Source organism: Silurus meridionalis, chromosome 23 (assembly GCF_014805685.1).
Source record: "Silurus meridionalis isolate SWU-2019-XX chromosome 23, ASM1480568v1, whole genome shotgun sequence".
Lineage (NCBI taxonomy): Eukaryota > Metazoa > Chordata > Actinopteri > Siluriformes > Siluridae > Silurus > Silurus meridionalis.
In genome coordinates this window covers 8,752,527-8,762,345 of record NC_060906.1, presented here as the reverse complement: position 1 = coordinate 8,762,345, position 9,819 = coordinate 8,752,527, and the positions used below count along the sequence as shown (strand labels likewise).

The window sequence follows — 9,819 nt, the reverse complement described above, 5'->3', positions numbered from 1 at the left end:
ATATCTCAGGTCAACAAGTCCTTTCTACCTTTCATTAGCATCTGACTGTGGCAGGCAGAAAGACCTTCATCCATTGAAAGTTACTGTTTAGCTCACAATGATCTTCAAGGCTATAGCTCCGTTAATGCCCTTGTACGTAACACTACTGTTATCCGACCACCATTGCGCTCCATGTTGCAGTAGAATCTAGTTCTATTCAGATTTGACGCATCTGCGTACAGGTTCCTAATGAGAGATCCTACAGATCATTACAGATCTACACTCATGAAATCCTAATGAGTGTAGATCCTTACATGTATATGGTGCACTGATTGCAATGATTTTCTGCATTCATTAAACGTTCCTTTTTTATATATATATATATATATATATATATATATATATAGGCGTCTGTTTGAAGCTCCTACCTTGAGCTCCAGAATTGGTCCAGGACTTCGACTGTCTTAGGCCAGTCGAAGCAGTTATAATCATTTCGGTAAAATCCTGTTAGTAAGGACCGCAATGCAGGTTCCACTGTGCCAGCTTGCACACTTCGAAAGTATTTCACTGATATGAAATGATGCTCATTATATTTCCTTGATGATGATAATAATACTAGTGATAATAGTTATAATAATGTCTGTATTGGGTACTTTTAAGGCTTGATGGACAGACTCTGTTTCTCCGCCATGATTAACACCAAGAACACGCTTTCAGAAGCTGATCCAAGTTCAGCATTAACAGACTGCATCAAGATGTTATGATTTCAGATCAACCTACTCATAAAGGCTGCTATGGACCCTGAAGTAGAAATGCACAATTTATCTGATTTGAAATTATGAAGGGCATTTTTATAATTTTCTTCTGTGTAATCGCAGATGAGAACCTACGACTTTGGAGAGAGAACAATTGAATGCTTAGTTGATTGAGGAGAAATATTTAGCATGAAAAGCTTATCTCTGACTGAATTTGACTGTGTGTATAATGAACAGAGCTCAGAAGACTGTAGGAATATGATGAACATTCCTGTCAATGCTCGTGTGATTAAAATTTTTTTTTTGTTTGTTTTGTTAAACCAAGGACGATATCCGACTTGTGGTATAATGAATAATTCCCAATTTGCACCTTGATATGTGTGTGTGTTTTCTTGTTTTATTTCTTGACCTCATATTTTTAAATTATCACTTGTTAAAGAATGAACATATACAAATTATACCTGATGGAATATCAATAAGGTAAAAGGATGTTGCTCTGAATTTTTGCAGCCTCGTTTATAAAAAGGAAAAAATAAACTTGAATTTGACTTAAATCAACAGAAACTACTTTAAAAAAAAAAAAAAAAAAAAGTGCTTCACACTGAAAGTGTTCTGGTGAGTATTTATTACTTCAGCTTTTATTTCACTATATTTTAATGTGCAATATCTTGTTTTATTACCCCATTATTTTTTTACCGTTCCATAAGTTTGTGAATACAGTGTTAAATGAGAACCCCACAATTCCTGTGTGTGTGTGTGTGTGTGTGTGTGTGTGTGTGTGTGTGTGTGTGTGTGTGTGTGTGTGTGTGTGTGTGTGTGTGTGTGTGTGTGTGTGTGTGTTTGTGTGTATATAGAGTAAGGGTTCTCTCAGCGCACTCACTATACACCCGAACTTCACACCCATATGTGATTTTCCCACAAACTTGAGGCAAAGTAGAAACGACAAATCTATAGGATGCCACTGTATGTCATGCCCCTGTACATAAAGCTAGCTCCATTAAGATATGGTGTGTTAGTATTAGAGTGGAAAAACTCAAGATCTCAACCCTACTGAACATCTTTGGAATGAACTAGAGCACTGACTAAACTCTAAACCTCCTCATCAACATCTGATCTCAATACCATGATTTTGTAGCTGAAGGATCACAAATCCACATATACACTCTCCACAACTAAAGAAAAACCTTCCTGAAAGAGTGGAGCTTATTATAAGCGCGAAGGAAAAATCAATCTGGAATGGGATGTTCAGCAAACACGAGTGTGTCCATATCCTGACAATGGCTGCCAAGTGTGGTGAACTTTAAAGGGGACCACACTTGGCAGCCATTGTCAGGATATGGACACACTCGTGTTTGCTAAACATCCCATTCCAGATTGATTTTTCCTTCGTCATATACATCGTGTACTGTACACCAAATAAATTTTTATTTAAAATCAAAACTTTATTTCATTAAACACAATCATGGGTTTGTTTGTGGTTTGAAGTGAATAGTGCATACGAGTATCAAAAAGTGAGATCGTCATGCACAAGCTGCCGAATGGTTTCGAAGTTTTCAGAGGTTGAGCTTGTCGAAGGGTTTCCTGATATCTCGTCGTCTTCCGGTGATGTTCTTCTGCTCTTGAACGACTCACCATTGCCTTAGGTCAAACGTATATCATATCAAATGTCTCTGTTGCAGATTTTCCCAGTTTCATGCAGAATTTTACATTCACTCTTTGCTCTAACTTGCTGTCCATGATCCGTGTTCAGAATAGCACCAATTAGCACCATTAGTCTCGAAACTTTTTGATACCACCTCATAGGAACAGGTTTTTTTAAGTATTATTTTCAAGAGGTTTGTAGGTAAACAGCAAGTATAGTGTAAAAGCATAACATGAAGCACGTGGTGGTCTGAATTTCTAGGTGAGGGTTTGTAACAAAAATTGATTCCCTTTTTTTCTGCTGAGGATGTCATTTTAGTACTAATTTTGCTCTATTGATGTAGGATCAGTTTTCTAGATCCTTAATCATTCTGTATGATGATCTGTTTTAGATCAGCTATAGTAAGCACTTTTGTGGCTTTTGATGAAGACATCAGCTAAGTGCATTAACATATAAAGGCAAGAATGACTTCAACATTAGTACAGATTGTTGTTGTCTCACAAAAGTGCCGAATGATGAATTGCATGTCACAATTATAAATGTTTGTTGTTTTTGTACCACCCAGAAGTTGGGAATTGCACATATCAAATGGCAGCAAATGGGAGAATGATCTATGTTCGAGTATGCCAGTATGTACTGTACACTTCCATTAACCAATAGAGTAACCGGCATTTCACCAGAAAAAGCCCTTTTATTTTGATCCCCAAAAGAAACAAAAAACTGCTCAGTGACCAGAGATGGTAAGATTCACCGATTCAGTGCATGGGCATAAAAGTTAACAATGTGATGCATTCCAATTTGATAAAATTTATTTTTATTTCTATAGCGCTTTTAACAATGATCATTGTCTCAAAGCAGCTTTACACAGATAATGTGGTGATAAAAAGTGAATATGTTCTTTATAAGTGTAAGTTTGTCCCTGATGAGCGAGCCAGTGGCGACTGTGGCAAGGAAAAACTCCCCGAGACGGCATAAGGAAGAAACCTTGAGAGGAACCAGACTCAAGAGGGAACCCATCCTCATCTGGGTTGCACCGAATGTCCATTTATTACAGATATACGATGTTGCGGGGTACAGTGATGATGATCAGAAGCAAACTGTAGTCCTGAGTCAGTGTAGCAGTCTGTTGACATTAACTACAGTCCAATCCATCCTCAAAGCTCCTGTTCTTACTCCAGAATTGCATGGAACCACCCAAGGCGATGAACCACCCAAGGATGAGAAACCATCCCCAGCTGCACAGAGTGGCCTCCAGTCGAAGAGAACACTATCCAGAGGCAGGCCTGGGCGAAGTGGGAAGATCCACGGAGGGAAGAGGGCAGGAACAGTGGTCACTGGAACCTCATGTTTAACTCGACCAAGAGAGAGAGAGAGAGAGAGAGAGAGGCGACAGGAAGAGAAGGATATGGAACATTATAGTCATAATAAATCATAGTGCTATGAATACTTAAATATATTTGCTGAGGATTAACTTAAATCAACTACATGGCGTGTGCACTTCATCCACCACTGGGTTCACAGTCAGGTAGGGTTCACCACCTCACATGGAGTGAGACAGAAAACCTTTAATGTCTTTCAATGACATTAAAAAAAATCTGTCAATCAAGTTGAGATTTCAGTACTAGTCTTCTGGTTTTTCTCAATGAGTTAATTTGAATGTACAGTTAGAGTTTCGATTTCATACGCAGCCCATGACAGTAATCACAATGACAGCAGAAAGCTGATTCAAATTCATTTAAAACCTGAAGGACAGGCATCTGCTGGCATATTTTAATGCAGGTGACCAGACTATAGTGGCAAGATTTGAATCCGACAGATGTACCATAATACTTTGAATCATGCCAATCACATTACACATAATCCAGACATCTCTACTTCACACTGGGCTGGATTACACCACCACAGTGTACATTACAGTGTACAGTAGATTTCTGTAGGTGATATATAGATAGATCAGAAGATACTGGACATGAGATTTTGACTCTTAAATGGAGCTGTCATTTTATCCTTGCATCACTGGTGAGGTAAAAAAAAAAAAACGTAGCTGAGGGACTGAATGCTGCAGTCAGGGTCATCGCATTAGCTTACTAGCAAACAGTTTCCACTGAATATTGTGTTATTCTGCAGTCATTGTGATGCTGTTTTCCTCAAGACTGCAAATATGATCAAATATTTCGCTGCAAGAAAAAATTCCATTGCGGTCTAATGAACAAGGTGAATCCCTAACAAGGTGAAAACCGCAAGAAACAAATGCTTAGGAGGAAAAATATAGCAGAAAAGTAAGGCACAGATAACTTTATGCAGATCCTGAAGTAGCTGTTCTCCATTAGGTTCCACAGAACCTGTACATATTTAAACACAAAGCAGCATTCTTATTTCCTTGTTTCACTCCTATTCATTCCTATTCCTATTCTTCTCCACTATTCTTCATGCATTCCTTCTGTCGCATTCTATGTTTGCCATTCTGTAGCCCTCCACCTTTATGGCTGACCGATTTGTCACTGCGTACCATCTCTAAGTTTGGTAAAAGTAGGTCATGTTGTGTAAGCACCTGTCCTTGTTAACTGAACCGTACCATTCACGCTTCAACTCATTCCAGACTCCACTTGTAGAAGGGCATAAATAGCTGTCTCATGCTGAATGTAATTTAGAACTGTGATTACACTGAACAGAACTACCTGTGTGTTTAAATGTACACCTTCCAGCCGGTCAGAACCAGGTATCATGTCTTTATTTAAAATCCCAAATGGTATGCAGGTCGTTTTCTCTTAAGGTGATCATCTGGTGTTCACTTTAAGTTAAACCATAGTCATGGTCTGAAAGTTCTCCTTGACAAAAAAAGAGAGATATCTCTGGGTTTACCATCATGACAACAAAACAATGTTAAAAGAGTCATATGAAACATGTGAAATGTACAGTAATTTGAACACACTCACATCCTTCTGATGTTTTGGCTTATGGTAAATAGTTAGTTGTGTCCATGCTGGGTTTTGCAGCAGGGTTGCAACACAAAAAATGAGTGTATATCAGTCAAGTCAGTCAAATTGTAAAGATATGCTTTCAAACATGTTGGTTTCTTTTTATTTGATGGAATTTAATCAATGGTTTATCCGGACACTGGAGAGTAGGTCCTGGTTTCATTATATACTACTGCCCTCTATGGCATTCTGACTGTCATTACATACATTATACATTACATTATTATTATTATTATTATTATTATTATTATTATTATTATTATTATTATTATTATTGATAGTAGTAGTAATAGTAGTAGTAGTGTATATGTATAGGTTACAAAGGCAACTAATAATATTTTAGCAGATTGTTAAAGTTTCAGATTCCTGACAGAATCTACTACTAACTTCTTTTTGCTCCTGCAACCTCGGTTTTCTCCTCAGTGTAAGCAATTATTTTTTATTCATTTTGACATTTTATGCAAATTCCAAACAGAATTTTACATGTCATACACTGAGGAAAATTTTCCATTGACCCAGATTACCTATAAAGCCCAGATCAGTGAATTGTTGCAATGATGGCTGCAAGATTCTCCCATTCTCCACACATGATCTCAGGAGCTGAAATAGAGTAACTATCAGGTTTTTGGTCATGTCTCTTACCAACGCACTTCTCCCTGATTGCTCAGTTTGGCTGGGTGGCCAACTCTAGAAAAAAATCTTGGTTACTCTAAACCTTTTCCACTCATTAATTATAGAGGTCAGTGTGCTCTCAGTAATCTTTAGTGCAGTAGAAATAGCGTTGTAGCCTTCCCCAGATCTGTGCCTCAACACCGTCCTGTCTCTTATATGCATTTGAATTTGTCTGCATTTGTTTTAATATTTAATATTGTGTTAAAACTGAAGTATGGTCCTTTTGGTTACAGTACAGATGATTTCAAAGAGTTTATCTCATAAGAATGTTCATGTTCATTCATAAAAAAAAAATTAAATGATTATGTATATTGACCCTAATCAGAGACATGCATTTTTTTTTGTCCAACAGATTAATATTTCAGCATACCTAACTTCCCACTCCACTCCTATGACTTTTTTATTGCTTCCCAATAGATCTAGTATCAAACTAATGCAATTTCTGGCAAGCTAAAAAATATAGCACTTACTATTGGTATCTGCATTTTTATTCGTTCAGGACACACGATCTGTCCAGTCCAAATAATGTATTCATGTTTAGTTACATGTCTTTTATTTTGTCCTGAATAAGATCCAGAGATATGAGTCATTTTTGCTTTAAAACTGTGTTCATGCAATAATGAGCTTTGGTATGTGTATATAAGGTGATGTACTGCTTTCTATTCCATCGTCTCAACCACTGAGCTACTACTTCTGTATACTATGTATTGGGATGTGCATCTTCATAACTGAGGCCAATGCGATTCGCATTTTGAAGCCAGGATAACGATACGATACATTACGATACATATGAAGCAGCTACTGATGCAGTACAATTCACCCATATTACAATGCAGAATGATCCGACTTTTATTTGATTTAACACACTGTAAGACAGACTGCAAATCATAAATTTACTTAAATGCCTTCTGACAAATAAGCCTTTGTAGTGCAAAAAAAAAAAAGAAATTCAATCTTTTCCTGTTGTGTCTCCAGAAAGTTACAGCTCTACCTCTGCCATGTAAATCTGTATTCTATGTGACTCTCAGGACACGCCTCGGTCTCCGTAGTGTTGCGATACACCAAATTCACATAGCAGCAGTGGTGCTATATATTGGTCACAAATTATTGGTCACTTTCTGAAAAATAAAAGTATAGCGCCTCTACTAATAATGATATATAGTAAAAAAAATTATAAAAATTTGTATTTTATTAATTTAAATCAATTCATCACATTATTAACTTTTATGCCGATGCAACGATGTGAATCTGTGAATCCATTACCATCTCTATGGTACTATGTGTCTATATACGTATGTACTATATGTGTATGTATTGTATGTATGCTCTAATTTAGGGATATTGTAGTGCCAGTATACTGATTGCTATAGTTTGCTAGTAACTTCATACGACAAGCAGCCGTTCAAAAAACCTCTTTAATCCTCTGTTGATTATCAGCTAATTTTATGCTCTGTCTTCATAGCGCATTGAAGAAATGCTTTAAAATGTTTCTGAGGCACTTAAGCAGAGATGCTTTGAACAAAACGATGAAAAGAATTTGATCCTTATGACTGCCATAATATATGTGTCTTAGCAAGGATAAAAGGACAAGAAAGACTGATTATCTATGTGTATAAAAAATAGACTTTTCATAACTACTGGTATTAAATATGAAACTAAAATACACACATATTGCTTACATATTTTAGTTCAGAAATCAAATTTTTTTAAACAGGAAAGTTGCTCTATTGAGAGGTGGAGATATCTTTCAACATAAAAGACTAGATTCCATGTACAGAGCATCTCTTTTGTTTTATTTATTTTTTAGATGTATTTAATTGGGATTAAAAATCAATATTTATAACTGATTTACATTCACATGTGTGGTTCAGGTCATTGGTAGCCATGTTGGTTCAGTATTTCCTTTACTTTCTGGAATGAGTCTTCTCTGCTCCTAAACAACCCCAAACCATTAATGCTCCTCCTCCATGTTTGCCTGTGGGTGTGGGGCAGTCTGCTAACATCTTCTCTCCTGTTCTCTGTCTTACATAAGTTCTTCTGTTAGAGACAAAATGTCACATTTGGGCTCATCTGTCCACAGAGTTTTCTTGCAGTCATTTACTGTCCAATCCAATATCCAGCGTGTTGCATATGAACCACAGGAACATGTATATGTCTATAAAAAAAAAAAAAACGAGGTGTTGATGTATAATGTATTCATATTTAGTTTCATCCCTACCACAGACACACACAAACAAACTTATTAATGGAGTGGACATGGAAACATTACACAGCTGAACACATATTCCCACCGGAAAGACATTCATCTTAGTGACAGGGCCTTAGACACAAAACACAAATTTCTTCAACAGCTATGCAAACACAGGCAACATGTCCTTCATGCGCTGCCTATGCAGAGGTTTTTATGTTTGATGACTGTTTGTTGATTGCTTCAAAGTTAGGCATTAACTCAGACTGCTCTAAATCTCTTATGCAAACAATTTACAGCTTTGAAGCCTCAAAGACCAAAAGAAAAAACCCAATGTATTACAATGATTTTTTCAGGTCATCAGGCTCTTCCAGATGCATAACAGTATATTTATATTAAAACAATTCAGTCCTCTCAGGACACTGTTTCTGGATGTCTAATGGGTAACTTTGATGTGGCTGGTGGTTTGATATATTGCATATATTAGATTCATTAGAAAAACTATTTTTTAATCTAAATGGAAATGCCGGAGGGCAAATGGAAAATGCATAGTTTATTTCGAATGTACATGAGCTGTGGTTTTAATTAACATGCAGAAAATTGGGCTTCCATTTGTTACAAGAGAAAAGTCTAATCATCTGGAGATCATGATTAACCCACAGCCATCCACTGCTATAAGAGCATATTCTCTGAATAAAAGAAGTGGTATATCCTCTCTCACCTATCATCAAAGTGACACTAGCCAGTCATGGCTGTCTGTGAGCTCATGCATGCAACAGAAGACAGATAGCACTCTGAAAGTATAAACGGGTAAAGGGTTCTATCATAAGCAATATTACATTGTAAATGTATACAGAATAGAAACAATAGAGTACTTGTGTGTACATTACTTATTTTCATATTTATACTTGATTTATGCCAACATAGGTGTTGGTGGTCCGAGTCCCTCCTGGGGGCAACTCTGACATCCCTGGAGTCTTGGGGATGAATGTGCTCAGTCATTGTTACCAAGAGCTTTTCAGCCATCGTGGGTCTAAGTAGTTTGAACTGCCATCTGTGAGGCAGGATTCCAAAGTTCTTTAGGTGTTCCAGGAATGCCAGCAGGTCATTCGTGCTTCAGATTATGGTAGTAATTTAAGAGTAAGAAGGCGAAATGCTTGTCGCGTTTCAGGTAGCACTCTTAAATTTGTAGCAGCTACATGTTCTTCCCAGTGTGCAGGTAGCACCGAGCTATTTGAGCCCCCAGTGACAGGGTTGCCTGCAGGTTTGTTGGCCCCTTCTTCTTTGGTACAAGTAAACAAGGTTACTTTTTATATACTGGTAGTCAATGTTGGGACTACTGATGTAGTGCTTTACCTCATTACAGTAATTGGTACCTTGCGGGAGGCGTATTTAGTGGATTGTGTAGTGTCTCTGCTGCCTTAATATCAAAGCATATAGACTCAGTTGAATTGGTAATGCTAATGAAAGAGAAACAGAAGCAGGTCAGAGCCCTGTTTCAAGATGTTTTCTCTACTCATGAAGGAGATTTAGTGGTACGAACCTCTTGTCACATGAAATCCCTCTCACAGATAATGCTCCAGTCCGGCAGCGATATACAGTAGG

General features: G+C 37.3%; 1 protein-coding gene across 1 annotated transcript in view; it reads left to right on the top strand.

Annotated features, from left to right (window-relative positions):
• Positions 1-1,109, top strand: part of usp46 (ubiquitin specific peptidase 46) — a 19,636-nt gene extending 18,527 nt beyond the window's left edge. The window contains exon 9 of the mRNA XM_046836444.1: positions 1-1,109. This exon is cut by the window's left edge and continues 1,130 nt beyond it. The gene's annotated coding sequence lies outside the window, so the exon portion shown is untranslated.
• Positions 1,110-9,819: the final 8,710 nt, after the last annotated feature.